This window comes from Anopheles nili, chromosome 2 (assembly GCF_943737925.1).
Source record: "Anopheles nili chromosome 2, idAnoNiliSN_F5_01, whole genome shotgun sequence".
NCBI lineage: Eukaryota > Metazoa > Arthropoda > Insecta > Diptera > Culicidae > Anopheles > Anopheles nili.
In genome coordinates, this window is record NC_071291.1 from 77,067,778 (window position 1) to 77,084,803 (window position 17,026).

At 51.5% G+C, this 17,026-nt stretch overlaps 1 protein-coding gene across 1 annotated transcript in view; it reads right to left on the minus strand.

Moving 5' to 3' along the window:
• LOC128730735 (ecdysone-induced protein 75B, isoforms C/D) overlaps positions 1 to 17,026 on the minus strand; it is a 76,259-nt gene that overhangs the window by 24,700 nt on the left and 34,533 nt on the right. The window lies entirely within an intron of this gene.

Below are 17,026 nucleotides of genomic sequence, written 5' to 3' on the forward strand. Positions count from 1 at the left end.
TCTTCTTCTTCCTCCTCTTCCTCCTCACAGCCGGCCTCGATCGCTTCGTCCTCATCCTCTTCTGCTTCCATGGCGATCTGCTGGTGATGCTGCTGCTGCTTTTGATTCTCGATGGCACAAATGACTATTCGCTGCTGCTTCTGCTGCTCTGGATCCTGCGTGGGATGATTATCGCCTGCACGAGGACAAGCGGCTACCACCATCCCCACTGAAGTCGTGTCCTTTTCCTCACCCGACCGCGGTACGGCCGATTGTTTTGGGGCTCCCTGAGCGCTCAACCACTCTTTGGCGATTGTCGTCTTCTTCCACGGGCAGAAATCGATCTTCGGCGTCACAGCCACCATCGGGGGCTGGGTAGGGCCGGTGGAAGGAATGGCGGTGGTTGCGGATGGCGCAGGCTTCGAAGCGTTGAGAGGAGCGGACTCCAGGATCTTCACCAGCGCGCTGTGGCTCTTCTTGAGGTTCTGCTGCTGCTGCGGCACCGTCGGCTCATTTAGGGGCTGAGGTGGCGATGCTGGAGGAGAAGGTCCTTGCGAGGGCGGAGAGGACGGCTGCCGAACGATGACGACCGTGTTTCCCGCCGACGGAGCCATCGTTTGATGCTGCGTTTGCAGGCTTTGTCCTTGCGAAATGGCACCACTCGGTTGCTGCTGCACAGCGCTGCATCCCATTTTCTCTTCGCACACTTTCGCTCTTTTGCGCGCGCTTTACCTTTTCGGTTTTAGGCGTTATTTTAATTTTTGCTAGTCCCTCCCCAAGGCCACCAAACACCAGCACATTAATGGATGCTCCTTGCCGGGGGCAGGAGTAACGAACGGAGGGATAATTGATATCGCGCCACTGATTCCGCCCGCACTTGCACGCAAACTTTTTCACAACCAACCGCTGATGGAGGCGCCTGGTGAGCCGTGGACTTTACAACATAATCTCCATATTCCTGCGCTGACGACGTTCGGGACGGCGGACAAGGATGCAATGGACAAGGATTTCCGCTTCATAGACACACGACACGTACACGCACACTCGCACGTACGTGAGCTCCGCCCGCGCACATACACATGCACAAACACTGATAAATGCCCACCCCAAAAAGGGATGCTCTTGCGACGAGTGAGCTTTTGTTGCCCTGAAAAATCGCGCGCCAACACGCACGCACGGGAAGTTTCTATTCGCTAATTCTCTCGACCTTCTGGTATCCTTCTTTCGGTGTTCCACCGAGCTTTTCCGGAGCACATCCGGGGTGAACTCGGGCGGGAAAACCACGCTTAATCGCACCGGTCTTCCGGTATGGCTAACTACTCCTCTCGCGTTCGATACACTACCGCACTAAGCTCGCGATCTTTCGGACGCACACACTGTTGCCAAAACGACTGGACAGTTCTTGGTGGGGAGGACAACCCTTTGGTTGGTTGGTGCTCTGCCCGTTTTATCACAACAACTGTTTCACACACCTCGACGCGAATAACGGACGGATCTCCCCTTGGTGAACACGTGCGTTGGGGAATTCAAAAAACAGGAGCACCGTCGAGTGCCGAAAAACCACCGCGAGAAAAGTCACGAGATCGACTTTCGATGCGTTCGCAGAGGCGTCCAGTTTGCGAATGAATGGTCGATCAACCCAGGCTCGGGTGGCGCGCCATCCATCGCTGGTTGCGAATGAACACCGCCGTCTGTCGCTAGGGGGGCAACCTGGATGGTTCGGTAATCGGGTGTCGAGTGAACGAGCGAGCGAGCGAGAGAAAAAGAGAGAGCGCGTGTGTGTACCAGCAAGTGTTGTCTCGCTCGCCGCTACGCTAGTCCCCGTTATTTTCCGACCCACCGGGGATGGCGAACAGTTCAACGACCTGTCATTGCCGATGGCCTCCCCGCGTCGTACGCCCCCACCCCCCCTCAATTCACCTCTTTCATTCGGTCTCACTCTAACGCGGGTTTCCCTGCCAACGCTCTCGCTCACGCCACGATTACGATGTGTTGCAAGCGCGCGCGCGAATGAACACAGCAAAATGAACACGCCGCAGAAATGGATCCCCTCTTACGGTCGAAACGTACGTGACGGGTGGCACAACACTTGCGCCCAGCGGTGGGTGGCTTTGCGTGTTTGGAGGGGTGGTGTCGCGGGTGAACCAACCACCCCCTGGCAACCCCCACACCCTTCCTTTTTCTTCCCCTCTTCTTAACTGCTACGCGCGTGTGCTGCCGGGTGACTGCCGAGGGTGGCCGTGTTGGTTTCGTGACCCAATTTTTGGTCATCCACCCCGAAAAACGGCGCGGCCAGGCCAGGCCAGGCACACACACACACACACACATTGGCCGGAGTGCGTGTGCTGAGACGTACGACTTGAGGGTGCGCGTGGTCCTATGGGGGTGGGGAGGGCGGAATCGCAGGCAGGTCGAGCAGCAGCAGCAGCAGAGGGCAGCAACTCGGCCGTCAGAGGCCATTTTACACACAGGGCGTATCGCACCCGTAGTACTACGAAACACCCCTTCGCTGGCGCTCTCTTTCGGGCGCCCTTTCATGACGTGTGTGTATCACTTCTCTCTCTCTCTCTCACTCGAGCTTCCATCTCTCTCACACCACCGTCACCACGTATGGCACTTTGTGGGATGGATGATACCACAGGTATGCTGCTACTCCACCAAAATCTCGTTTCTTTTGAGAAGCAGCGCAGATAAAGAGGCGCTGAGGGTGTGTGGGTTTTTTTGCGTATTTTACAGCGCTTTTTTACCGCCTCCCACCACCCAATTTCCCACTCGCCCTTCTCACTCTTCTCTTCCACCTCCTTCCCAACGATGGATCCGGCCATCAACGTCTTCTGTTCGAGGAAAGAAAGTGAGAGGGATTCGAACCGGCGTCCAGCGACCGCGCGCGCGGCCAATTATGATGAGTCGGTTCGCTTGCGGTGGAGAAAATCGCGTGCGTTGCACGTTCCAGCGAATGGGAAACCCGTGGGCTCTTATTACGCGGTGGCTTTGGGGTGTTGCAATTTTGGGTCCCGCGCACCGTTAAATGGAAATCGTGAGAAAAACCACCCCTTCAGGAGATTCGGATGAGGCGCCACATGCATTCCGGAACTGATTCACCACCGGCGATAAAAGGTTTTTTTTTTGCTATCGACCGAAAAGGAAGGCACGCAACAATAAAAAAAAAACAAACCTCGCGATAATCGATGATTCAGATTCAAGAGGTGGTGTGGCTGTTTCTTTGTAGAGATGATTCACCCACCACCGAAGTGCGCGAAAAAAGGGAAACAAAGGATTCGTAAGTACCGGTTGGCGGTTCGATCTGTTTTATTTATGGTTTCATATTTTCGCAGTCGCATACCTTTTTCGCTTCGCGACCTGCACTCGATTGAAGCCCTTCTCGAAGGATCCACCCCCTGTTCGTCACCCTTTACGAACCCACCCTCCGAACGTGAAGTAAACAATGGCCGCCTTGCGATCGCTTGATCGCTCGCAAAAGCAAGTGCAGAAGAGACCGAACCATCGGATCGAGGTCCGAGAGCGCACGCGGTCAGTGGCCTTACCTCGAGAACGCACAAAAAAAGCGCCACCAAACGCGCGCGAAGGGCGCAACATAACGCGAGAGCAAAGGAAAACCGCGAAGGCGACGTTCCCCCCCCCTCCCCCCACCAGGAGGGCGATTCACCGTAAGTTTGTTCCACTCTGCCGCAGGCAGAGGCTCGCGTTGGCTCGCCAAAGTTCATTGGCCTCCTCCCTAGCCCAGCCAGCTAGGGGCCAGAGGGGTGGACTTTTCTCGTGGGGTGGACTCGCAACGAGAACGAACGCGCCCCTCTTTCTGCCTGGGACTTCTTCGTTCTTCGCATGAACGTGTGCGCGCGTTTCGTTCTCATTTCCAACGGGGTAGTGGTCTGGTGGCTTGCGAGGGTGCATTTTCCTTCTATTCTTTTCTCTTTTTTTTTTTCGTTCGTTTTGCAACACAAAATGCCACAAAACCGTCGCTGAACCCGAACGCGCGTGCTTTGTGTATATCTGTTGGTGCTGATTCTGACACTGACTCACATTTGGCGCGGCCATTCAACGGCTGACCGGGGATTTGAGATTGCGTCCCACAAAGGACCGAGTAGATCAGGTTTTCTTTGGGTCAATCTTGTGGATGGAGAGCGTTTTTGCGGGTGTGTATTTTGCAAACTGAAATTGTCGTGATTTAAAGTATGCGATGCAGGGCTTGATGCTTTGAGCGACTTGAGGGTTTCATTTGACATTGTTTTTAGGCTCGCCTGAGAGAAGCATGCGTCATCGAACAGCCCACAACAACATCAGGCGACAACAGCAAAAGGTGAACGAACCAGCAGGCCCCGCGCGTTCTACCAGTTCCAGCACACACTTTCAGCAGGACCGACCGGGCGTCAAACGAACTTTCCGTGACGTCATTTCTGTCAAACGTTCGAGAAAGAGAGAAGGAGAGAGGACGGACAGAAAGAGAGCTCAAGCCCCAATGTCCAGACGGGGAGCGATTTCCTGGTTTGCCGATGCGCTCGTGGTTCGCGAGATTTGCATATTTTATACCCCTTTTTTCATTCTCTCTCATTCGTTCTCTCTTTCTCTCTCTCACACAAACGGTTCGTTGATGTTTTTCTTCGTCAGTGGACAGAATCCAGCGCATCTCATTCATCCCCCCGATCGGTCGTCGTCACACTCGGAACCATTGTTTGTGAACTGGAGACCGAAAGAGCACGCCTATAACAGGCGAAAGAAAGAGAGAGAGAGAGAGAGAGAGAGAGAGAGAGAGCGGGGTAGGTCGAGTTCATTGACCGCCGGCTCAAAGCGGTTGTTTTCGGAGGTGGTTGGAAAGCCACGGGAGCTGTATGGGAGTGGAAAACCCTGCGTTGGGAAGGGGACGAAAGGCCGATCGTTTGTCCCGCGATCCTCTAGATCCGTCGAGCTTTCGTTCGTTTAGTTTTATTCCACAAGCAGCGGGAGCCTTTATTCTAGCCAGCGATGGAGGACCCGTTAGTCGATGTCACCCTGTGGCTGTTAAGTGGAGCGCTGCTCGTAGGGGGTGGGTTTTTTTTGTTTATGTCACAAAATGAACCCATCAACGATCGAGCATTAGAATCGCCACCCCCATACGTCGCCCATTGGGGTAACGTGAGAACATTGGTACCGTTACAAGGACCCAGGGGTTGACCAAGACACCAGGACCTGTGTGTCACCTAATTAGGTCAACGCGACAACCGATACATGTAGGAGGAACAAACTAGTAGGAACGATACTCGTGGTGGAAAAAAAGACCATGAGGAGGAGGAAAAAAACACAAAAGGCTCCATACCTGTCACTTTGATTTATGACTTTCGTGAGTTAGAATGATAACTTTGAGAATGTTGTCATGGTTTGGATTTGGTGGCTATTCTTTACCATTGTAGGTCCACCCAGGACATCCGTGTAACCGACCGGCTTAGTACTTTTTCGTGGCTTAAATGTGTTAAGTAACTTGTTTGTTATTTTTCACATTTTGTAAGCAAGTTCCGACCAACTCCTAACGCTGTTTGGCGCATTTATTGCTATCATCACGCCGGTTTATCGGTGACAACATTCCAACGTGTTTCTCCTTCACCGCTGCTTCCAATTTTAGAGCTCTCTAGCCGATTTATTGCACAAGGAAGCACGAGCGCGGACGCTACGCTAACCGTTTAGCGCGCGCAAAGTGCAACCACGGGACGGGCGGGTGTCACGCGGCGTGGAAATTAGAAGGAAAAGCAACATAAAACCACACACACGCACACACGGGTGCGAGCGAGCAAGAGGCCACCGGCGAAACCACGGGACAGAAGCGAATAGGGTTAGTTCCGCGGACGCACACGATCGCGTGCGCGGTCAACGAACTTCTTGTCCGAAAACGAAAGAGAGCGAGTGCGAGCCGGGTGTTGTCTTGCGCAACACCCACCGCCTGGCCATGGGGTCCCTTCCTCGACTGAGCCTGTGGAGGAGCCTGACTAGTACTGCTGCAGGCAACGCGCATTTTGTTCCGTCGCACGCGCAAAAACGCGCCCTGGGGTTACATAATTTTTTTCTCACCAACCACCACCCCCTCCCCGAGAGTTCATCCCCCAAATGAGGGGTGGGCCTTACCCGATGGTCGTGTTTTTCTCCACCTCTCTCTCTCTCTCTCTCTCTCTCTCTCTCTCTCTCTCTCTCTCTCTCTTTTGCTTTTTCGAGGCGCTTATGTCCGGGTCCGGAGTGTATGGTTGAAATCCACAACCACACACACACACACACTCGGAATGGGGACGACCACCCCCCAACCCCAGCTGGACGTTATGTTAAACTTTATGTCCGCTTAGACCGGCGTTGACCGACCGGTGTGTGTCCCATACAACATTCGTACGTAATTTTTGTGCCCCATAACGGTTGTTTTGTTGTATATTTTCTCTCTCTCTCTCTCTCTCTCTCGGTCGAGAGTGCGGGTGTGTTACGGGTGTGCAAAAAGGAGGAGGGGGAGGAAAAAGCAAAACAGCACACACGAGAAAAAAACAACCCCCAAATGATGACGAAAAAGCGATTCGAGAATAACATACTGAACACTACTGGACCCGAGCTCCCCAGCTGCTGCTGTGCTGTGCGACAGCATTATGCTGCGGCCAACCCACTAATCCACCCCTTCGTTTTGCTCTCGATGGGGTACCAGAATTCATTTAGCTATTCCCGCTACTTTCTTGCCCTTGTGCCTTTTTCTAATGAGTTTTTTTGCTCCCCATCGTGGCTAATGTTAGAGGGCAGCGAACTGCGGGGGGGGGGGTTGTTGTTTTGTCAGTTCTGTGTTTTAGGTCCACCCTTTCTGCGCCACCTCCCCCCTTGGGGAGGAAGGCGCCCAAGCGTTTGCGCGTAATTTTTCACACTTTCGACAGTTACTACGAGGTCAGTGGCCTCTCAAAGCATGCGAGAGATGGTAGTACGTTAATTCATTCGGTGAGTCGGCTCCGGAACACGAATTTTACGAAGGTAGCACGATGTTCGACAAAAAAAAAAAAAACAAATTATCTTGCATTTTTTGTTAGGCATATTTTGCTCTTAAAATGTGCTTAAAATTACGGACGTTGTGTGCAGGGCTTCCTCCATGTTTTTGTAAGGAAAAACACATTCTTGATCCCTCAGTTACCACAGGTACATTACGGTATCTATGATGTCCCATAAATGCCGGAGGTCTGAATAGATCCAAACCGATGCTACGACCGGAACCGACCCCATCAACCGGAGGTTGTTGCGAACCACGTCATATGAGGCCGCTCACGAAACAGGTTGTGGGAGGGCCCGAGAGAAAAAAAGGGGGCCACAAGCATAGCGAGCAAGAACAATACCGAGTGTTCACTGACATGGCGGGTACGTGAGCAAACACAAATTTACGCGACCGTCAACATCTACGCGACCAGGGGGAAACACCGCAATTTCCCCGTTAGACGCGGGCCCAAAACGTACATTTGCGTTCTCGTTTCGTTTCGATGTGTCACTGGGCCTAGTGGGGGTTATTCACGGCTTCTTTGCCACCGTTTCGAGCAGTAGAACATCCTCCCTTTCTAAGCAGGCTTGTGAAGGAAAACACACGAGACATCCCTTTGTCCTGGCGCGGTGAATGCACCCAACCCGCTAGGAAGCCATTTTGCAGCTTCAATTCAATTTGCAGCTCCATCATGCGCCTCCTTTTCGAGAGCATCTTCGAGAAGTGACGAGTGCAGTCGTTAACACACATCCACCGGAGCCGATCGTTCATTTTTATTGCCAATTTTATCCCTCCCCACGGGGCTTTTTCTTTGTTTGCATACGCAAATAATGCAAGCGCGCCGTGCCGTTGCACTGGAGGATGTGAAACAACGAAATGAGTCCCTCCAACGCCGGCCCGAATGGGGTCACGCCTTTTGGCGATGCGCAGGGACGGCATTTTATCGCCGTATTATTACGTTTTTCTACGCCATCGTTGGTGTGGAGATCAACCAGATCCGAACGGGGCGTCAAGTCAATGCCCCCATCGGAGTTCCTGGGGCTACACAAAAAAAACCCTTGCTTCATGCTCTACTCGGATGAAGCGAGAACATTCTCTCGCTCAAGTGACAGAGAGAGAAAGAGCTGGGAAAAAAGAAGTGGGAATGTAGATCGCCGACCTATAATTACGCTCGTCTGTCTGCTCGATCGACGCCCCGAGAGCCACCCTGTGCTCTTTTAGTTTATTTTTGGTCAAAACATGTCTCCACTATCAGATGGCTCGCGATCACCATCGAAAACGAGAGAGAGAGAATATAGGAAGTGAATGACCGATCGCATTCTGCTGCGAGAGCCGAACGTCATTGGTACTCCTGCTGGCGATCTCTCCTTCGGCAGACGATTGATCGCGATCTATGCCCTCTCCAAGCAAACCGCACTTGGACGGCCATCATGGGACTGCATTTTTCCACCCTCTTGCTTTATCTCGCTCTCTTCCACCTGGCCTCTCACTCGTTCCAGGATGGGCGATGATCGTTCTCTTTTTCTGGCCCATTGGCCCAATGAGTGGTTACGCAAAAATGGCTGATTGCGGATCGCTTATGATGATGAAGTTGGCATTTCCGCGTGATATCTGCCACCTTTTCTCTCTTTTCCTCATTGCACCTTTCTCTCTCTCTCTCTACTACTCACACACACGCACGGACACACCACCACACGCTCCTTGGCGTAATATATAATTGAAGACGAACGGAAACGGTTGATTCGGTAACGAAGATGGCGATGGTGATGGCGACGGTGCCTTGATTCGTTGTTGATTCAGTGTATTATGCAATTGTGTTAACTACTAACCAACACACGAGCCTCGGCACTACTCGCGCGGCGGAGAAACTAGCATACGTCCATGGCAGGCCAACGACCCCTTATAATTCGGGAGGTGGAATTTGAATCGAGCAAAATAGAAAAAGAAAAACAACGACAACCCACCGAAAAACGGCGCGAAGTAGTGCCGTAATTTTTTTTACACGATTTTCATTTCTTTCCCTCGCCTCCTCTTTGATAGTTCTCTCGATCTCGCTCAGTCTCTCTCTCTCTCGCTCTCTTCCATTTTCGTTTTACACCTTCTGGTCCACCTTCTCTGTTTCTTCCTAGCACAGCACTTTAATGACCCTTCCCCTCCATCCAACGGCAGCAGCTTCCTTTCTCCGGAGGTAAACATTTTGTTTTAATTTAGATGTTTTGTTTTGGTTTTCGTAGGTTGTTTCTTCTCTCTTTTTACTTCGTTGGCGATCATTTTTCCTACCTTAGTGTTCGTGTTCGAGCTTAGAAAGGCGCGAACGAGACGCCACGGGCATTGTGTAATGTACCGAGGACCAGAGAGCCCATGGAATTGAGCTTGGTGTGAGAAAGAAGGCCAGTGGAATGTTGTTTTTGATTTTTGTTTTTGTTTTGCTACGGATTTTGATTTTCTTTTCTCCCACCTCGCGAGCAGGGGGAGGAATGGGCTTTCCCTACGGGTAAATGAACGCATTAAACCCGAAATAGGGTGGGATCGTTTATTTCTTTTTCGTTCACCCGCTTTGGCCAACTGGGGTTTTTTGTTTCCAAAAGCCTTACGAAACGTCGTTTGCGATGTGAATCAGCTTTTAAGGATTGTTTGTTTCGTTTAGCCCTCTTAGCTCTCTGTCTCTCTTTCTCTCTCTCTCTCTCTCTCTCTCTCTTTCGTGCTTCCTTCCTACCATTTTCCCGTAAATGATGGAAGTCTTCGACACTTTCTACCGGCAGCGCTTGCACTGCTAATGTTTGCCTTCCGTCTCTTCCCTTTCTCGAGGGTGGTAGGAAAAACCCGATAAAAGGGCGAGAGATGGAGAGGTCGTTGAACTTCGAATCTTCGTGAGCAGTTTGTTATTGTTCGTGCCGGTTACTTGTTACTTGCACTTTTTCCATTTCCTTGCTCCTCTTTCCGAATTCAAAGCCGGGTGGACCCCGTCATGGTTTAGTTGTGCTTTGGGTTTCCCCTAATTTCTTCGCGAGTCATTTGTTGGTTTCGGCCGTTCGTCTTGGAAATGTAAATAATTTCGTCATCGCGAAATAAAAAAAAACCAACATCCCGTAACACAGCGAGCAGGCGCAATGGTTAGATAATTTGCACATATTTTTTCGCACAAACATTTGCACCGTTTGCACCATGAGAAAATTCATTTAAGCTCGCCGAGGGGGTGTTCGATTTGTCAACGTAAGTCTGGGTGCTGATACGATGATTAATGTACCCCAAAAGCCCCAGTTCGTTGAGCTCGTGAGTGCGGTGAGTCACCAACTTCGACCCACAGCTGCACCGCAACGAACTGGAACTGGAAAGTCCGCTTTTTGAATCCTGTTTCCTTGCTTCCTGGGATACCGGGAACTCTTGGGGAGCTGTCGCAGGCGGCATTCAGTGGAATGTGTTCTGATTCATAGCCTCCCAGGCCTGCCTTTCGGAACATGTCCACCCAGCACGCGAGCATAGTTGAATGCTTCATGCTTGAATCATGATGAGTATGCAAATGAATTCACGAAAAAATTACCAACAAACTTCCTCTCTCTCCAATTAACAGTAAAAAAATATATCCAGTTACAGTTAGGTGAAGAACGTACCCAAGTGAGGGTGAACGTTCAGGGCACAGCAGGCAAAGGGGAGACCAGAAGAGTGTGAATATTAGGAAATTGTACCATTTTTGGGGTGATTGTTTTCCACCACCGGTGCACGATCCTCCCGTTTATCTAGGCGTAGCAGCAACTGGAACTCGAATGACATTAGCGCTACTAATGTAATGTGGCCGTGTGTACGCGTTGTGTGGGGCGTAATTTAAATTCACCGCCCAACCATTAGCTAAACAACAAAACAGTGACGAGGGCGACGACAACACCGATGACGGCGCGTAGAACAGTTACGAGTCAATAGCCTTTTTGACGTTTGTGTCTGTGCCCGTTTGTGTGTGTGTGTGTGCCTTTGCGAGGAATGAGCAAATGCTGTACATAACGTAGTAGGCAAAGCAGAGCAAAGGGTACGAGTGCTAGCAGCAAAGTAAGAAGAAGAAACGACACTGGCGACCTAAAGAACTATGCGGGTTTGTCAGCGGGGTGGCTGAAGTTTCAATCGAGCAAACGGAAGTTAGTTTTAGAATAGTTATTTTCAGTGCTTCTAGCTCGAAATTTGACGGACTGAGAGTACGTCCGGGAATATTCGCATGCGTGACGACAGTTTGACTTGACTTGGACGACTTCCCTTGGGTAAATGGGATAGTTCAACATTGTTTAGTCTACTTTCAGCATCTGTTTGCTGTCAATCACCACGATTTATGCGGCACAGACGTGCTATTGCAAAATAATTCCAATGCACACGTTGGCTACCCGTACGGCCGCGTTACGGTGAAGGAGCAACAGAAGTTCATTGGACTACCAACGGATCCGGATTGATTTCTTTCCACTTCTGGTTGATGGTTCCTTTGATTGGTGGAGGGGTTTTTAACACCTTCGATTGGTTCGCGCACGTGCGTTTTTACCGAGCACCAGGCGCCTCCATCGCTTGCAAAACTAGCTCGTTTACGCAAATTTTGCACCTAAAAGGCGGTTTGCGACCTCTGCGTTGGCCGATCAGTTGTGAAGTAGCTAACGAAGGGTGCATAAAGCGAAGGGAACGATTGCAGGTTCACGACAATGGCGACCAACGGTGGGCAACCGTTTCAAGGTAAAATGACAAGATTTCTCTCGCTGGCGGGAGTTGAACGCGCGTTCACTCCGACAAGGCTAGCCGGGGGGACTGAGTCTATAATCTGATGAAACCCATGGTTAAACCGGTGTTATTTAAAATCCGTTGAATCTTGAGGAGAAACTGCTACAGCATGGTATTTGCTTATTTATCGCAGCTTCGGCACTTCGTTGTCAGGAGATCGTTTCTAACTCAAATGAAAATGAATTCGATTTTCGCTGCTGCTATGGCGACACACGCGCCATTCGATCGCGATTTTTTAGTGACGACAACAACGTCGCAGCCCTACAAAGTGCACCCTTTGAAGCTGGCTCCAACCGTATGGTGGGGGTTTTTAATCAGCGAAACCGAGAAAAAAGGAGCAAACTATGCCCCCGAGCCCTCGCCGTCGGTAGCATTGACACATTAACGGTGCAAAGACCTTTTGGTGCGTTTCTTAGCCGCTGGGCCGCTTTGTGTGCCGATGGAAGGAGGATGTTGGTCAACCACTGCACCTAAACGGGTGGTGGTCTTGCGTGCGTGCGTGCCGTTGCGTGCTGCTGAGGTCTTCAACGTTGGTTCAACAATGCACACCCCCGAACATGGTTGCTTCCTCGGTTTTATGGCGTTGCAAAATGAATTCCCAACCGATTACCATCTCTCTGGCAGAAGCCCCCTGGCGAACGTACGTTGCATTTGAGATTATCTCGAGGTGTTTCACGTACGAAAAGCACTATTTTGTGCGAAGTGGCAACGTTACATAAATTCGTCATTTTCGTCCACAACGCTTCCACCTGAGTACAGATCCAAGAATCTCCCCACACGCCCGCCCATCATTAATTCGAAAACCGGGAGAATAAAAAACGAACGGCGAGCGGAAAATGCGAAAGGGCAAAACCGCCGTGCAAACGACCCTTGTACCTGGCGAATATTGAGCCGTCCGAATCGGCCAGGGCCAGATGCATTTCGGCTTCGGTCCGGTTGCACTGTTGCACTTCACTTGCTGGGTGTGTGAGAGAGCAAGCGATGCCCAATCGACCCACTCACTCCATCAGACAAAGCAACCGTACAGACGCCCTAGCAAAGTCGATGATAACGGCGCATGAGACGCGACTCGAAGGGTTTCATGTTGCAGGGAACAGCCACGAGAGGGACGACGATGACGGCGCTTCGGTGTCGTTGGCCTCAGTAACCCACATGCAAGGTTGATGACCTAAATTACTTCTCCCACACCCACTCGCAGGCGTCTTCTTCTGCTCGCTCTCGTCACCCTCGCGGTCCCATCGATTCCATGGTCGTCGACCTCATCCATCACGGTGGCCGCCTGCGCCCTTCTCTTGGCATTCTTGTTCTGACGGGCGGTTCATCGCAGCCTGGAAAATGAACACACACGCGCCCAGGGTTGTACGCATCCCTTCACGCGAGCGTTCATTCTCGTTGAGCATAGTGCTTCAACATTCGGTTCTAGGTCGCCGCCCGTTCTTGGGGCCAATGGACTTTACCACAACACTGGAATGGCTTTTCGTTCTTCTCTCTTCTCTCTCGCTCGCTCACTCGCTCACCCTGCTCGGCTCTCGGTCTGGTTTGTCTCGTTCAAGACGAACAAAAAAAGAGGTTCACTGGGCAGTTCGTGTCCACTTCAGCCTTCCATTGGAGCTCTTATCAGGGATCTACTCCGTTGTTATCACCCAAAAATGCAGGTCGCGCACATCCGGCCTTCGAAGAAGAAGAAAAGAAGAGTAAACTACCTTTTCTTCAGCCCCTTCCACGTTCGACCAGCACTTTCTGGAACAAACGAAAACGAACGTCTGCCAGTGTGGCCGACAGAGCGAGAAAGAGACAAACGGAGCGAATAGTGCATCCAGCTTGCGAAACACACGCAACCAACCGTTGGGTTGCAATCGAGCGGTGGAAATGGGCTCCCAAATGAACCTCGTCGGGGTTCATGCAAAAGCAGGCACACAGACTCGAGCATCCTGAAGGCGAGAACGAGAACAAATCATTCGTTCGCTCTATCTCTTTATTTTTGCTTCATTTTCTCGCTCTCTCACCCGCGTCATTGGCAAGGAGGCCTTTTTCCTTTAAGTTCATTAGTATACACTGAAAAAGGAATGGTCGTGGGCTCGCGAGGGGCTATGAGAAGGGGATATTTGTCCTCCTTTTTTCACGTATGCGCACATGCTCGCACACCAACGAACGTCACACAAAAGCCACCCCATCGAAGCAAACCACCCTATCAACAGGCGCAAAGAAGAGGACACCATCCACTGTGCGTCAGTGCGAAAGAGACAGCGCGAGCAGCGAGCGAGTGGAAAACAGATTGAGAAACGAAACGGCTCACCACCACGGGGCAATGAAATGCGCCGCCGGTTGTGTGGGGTGGCCTCATAAAATCTCAAGGCCAACCCCACTCGCAACACCCCCATCACCCTCCAACTCCTTATAGAAGACAGTCGCACGCACGTGCAACCCCTTCGGGCCATCTCGCTCATACCCGAGCTCGCTCTCTATTCGCCTCTCTTTCGTTCGTTCGAGCTACACAACCGAGAGCTGCGGACTCTTGTTCTTCGAGGGCATTGCTTTCAAAGAGTTTGTGACGCGAGTGCGAATGGGACAGAACGACCACGAGTGAAGCGAGAGGGGGCGATACTTTTTGCACTTCTTCTACACCCTTCCCCACCTGTGGACCGCTTTTCCACACGCGCCAAGGCGCCCAGAGGGTGGCAGATAAAAGAACGAGGCCACTCAAGTTCATTCAACTTTGGTTCGCTTCGTTCGAGATTCTCGTCTGCGTCGCCCTTCCACGGGTGGGGGTTACTTTTTTTATTCTGCCGGGGTGAGGACAACCCCCTTTCCACCTCTATGCCCGGGGAGTTGCAGTGTCCTTTTTGTTCGGAGGTGTATGGGGTTTTCTGGTTTTATTTCGTTAAAACCCCTTTATCTGCTACCAATGGAGGCGAGGTCGCACATTTGAGCTGAAGTAACTCGAAGTTGTGGCCGATATATTTATTATTTAAAATATAGGTAACTACGACTCAGCTAAGGCTCCATATCTCAACACGGTCAGCACTTGCGAGGGTGACTAAGCATCCGCCAAAAGCCACAATCGGCTCACTGATGGTTGATAAAAAAATCTCCGATTGACGCTAGCACTTCACAGCAACATCGCCCCCTAAAAGTCCACAAAAACAAGCCCCAAACGCGCGTATCTCGACAACACGTCCGGAATCGCGAACGCCCACCCGCCGCCAGGTGAATGACCCGTAATCGCGAGGTCTGCGCACAATTTGGCTTGTAAGAAAAGCGGAAAAAAAGTAGAGAAACAAACACAGGAAACCTGCAACTCCTCTCGTTCGCATCCATCCATCCAAATGGCAACCATCAACACTTCACCTTACGCTTGCGCGGTGAAAAATACCGCGCGTTTTCGAAGAAGTTGGTCATCGGCAGATAAAGGCGCGAACCCGCGAGATCGCACACACACACCCCACGAAAGGGGGTGGGTGGGTGGTAGACAAAAAAAAGCATAAAGGCACGCACACAAAACGGAACCAATCCGCGCCCGACTTAAAATCGAGTCAGTGTGTCACACACTCTGCAGTAGCTCCCGAGGATAAGGAAATGAGTTGGAAATGCAAACATAAACTCGCCGACCGAGCGCTGGGCACGACACGCTTCATTTCTGAGAAATTGATGATGGAACACCCCATTTAAATGAGTGGAAAATTGAGCGCGCACGCGAGAGAGAGAGAGAGAGAGAGAGAGAGAGAGAGAGCGAGATGCAGTAGATGAAGATAGGCACGCGGCGTGGTATATGGGTCAATAATGGTCTATTATTAAGAGGCGTATCGCGTTAACAAACGCGCCGAAAAACGTACTCAAAGCCACGAGCTGGCCAACGTGAGCGAGCACACTCAGGATGCTCTGCTTATGACGGGGCGTTTAAATTAATTCCACGTTTCCGTCTCCCTGCATGACACCTATTCACGAATAATCGCACCCCAGAAGTGTGCGACGTCTATCTTTATCGTCATCATCAGCCCTCAACAAGTCGAGGGTGACATTTTTCGGTGTGACCACGACTGACCAGATCCGTCGATTGATTAAATGCCGTCAGTCAAACGAGCAGAGTGTGACCAGCCTGCCTGTCTGTGGAAGGTCGCTGGGATGTCGTAACGACACTTTGCACTGCGAAATCCGTCTTTAAACGCAAAGGAAACACACCTGATTCCGTTGGATTATTTGCCAACATGCAGACCCACCAGCACAGCACCAGGTGCAGCGAGAGCGCATAAGATCATCGCCGCGTGTGGTTCGTGTCCTTGAGCTACCACACCCCGCCAGCTGGCCCACTCTTCGCTCTGGTGGTGGTACACCCAACTAACCGGGGTCTTAGTGGGTTGCAGTAGACCTTCCTCTCTAGCACAAGGCGGGTTGCTTCTAAGCTCGTAAGGCACACCAAACGGAGCCTTCACTCGGTCTATTGGGCTCAGTTGCAGCGTCGATCGTTGCAATCGTCGCCCGGTGCACACAATGATTGCACAAGAAAACACCACCCGAGACCGGAGAGAGATCATATCTCGCTAGGGGTTGCGAGTGCGCGAAACCTGCAACACTAGCTCGTTGGTTCGATTTTGCGCAAGTCCCAGGACGACCTTCGGCCAGCCTCTTTCTGGTGACCGGGACTAGCCGTTCCTGCGTGTTGTTCCAGTTTCCGTGTGTCTAGACGCGTCGCGAAACGGTTTGCGAAAACTCATCTCATGCTGCAAGAGATCGCGGCACGAGTGTGAGCCGTTGTTCGCACGAAGGTCAGCAGCTACCGGGTGGGTAAAAGGACGAACGTGAACGGTGGCTGCAGAGGCGAGAACTAGGTCGCTAACCTGCACCGGAGGAGAAGGGGACGCCAGGTGTTTCACAGCGCGCGAGCTGCACAAGGTTGCAGCAGTAGAAGTTCAACAAACTCACCGCTACCTCAAGATCATCGAAAATTAACTCTGGCTGTAAAAGCTTGTCCGTGAATGAGAAGGAACACCGGTGACTTGGGGGTTTTCTATCGCTTTCTCGTCGCGGTAAAAACTGTTCCAATCGTCCCACTGTTCATTATTAATCACATGAAATGTGCCCTTGTACTAGAAATTTAAATTCGAAAGGATTTTTTGTTTGCGTGCACTGGCTCCAACCCGGTCGGGTGCGAGTGAGATGGCACGTGGCGTACGAGCGGGACAGCGCTACACCTTCTCGTAAATAATGCTATGCAACCGCTCCGTCTCGTTCGCTCGCCACACGGGGTTGCTCGGTGGAGGGACTTTATGGATTACAACATGCAATCTCCCTCGTGCTTCCAGCGCGAAAGAGCAACGCAAAGAA